The following is a 446-nucleotide window of genomic DNA, read 5'->3' on the forward strand; positions in this document are numbered from 1 at the left end:
TTATTTCTTATCAAAAATTTTTTGATAATGATATTATATTTGAAATATTTGAAAATGAGTAATAAAATATAAAATGCAAACAGCTTATGTACATTCAATTCCTTTGTATAAAGAGCACTTACTTGTATGAAAACAACCTACTAATCTTAATATGAAAAACGTTTTTGATTACTGTTTGTGATGTTCATTATGATGTTTGTACATATAAACATAATTTGTAATTTTTGTACATATAAACATTTCGACTCTATCGGGTCATCTTCGGTATGTTTGCAATAAAATTTTTTTTAGATATTCTTTATTGTATTATTCCTAATTAACGGTTATTAAATTCTTTTTCATATTGTTCATAACTAATGGTTATTAAATTAAAAAATGCAATGGTACTTAATACTTTTAAACTTTCTAAAAGAAGAGCGGAACAGATTAATATTTCTATTTTGGAA

This window comes from Atta colombica, unplaced genomic scaffold (assembly GCF_001594045.1).
Source record: "Atta colombica isolate Treedump-2 unplaced genomic scaffold, Acol1.0 scaffold238, whole genome shotgun sequence".
In the NCBI taxonomy this organism is placed as follows: Eukaryota; Metazoa; Arthropoda; class Insecta; order Hymenoptera; family Formicidae; genus Atta; species Atta colombica.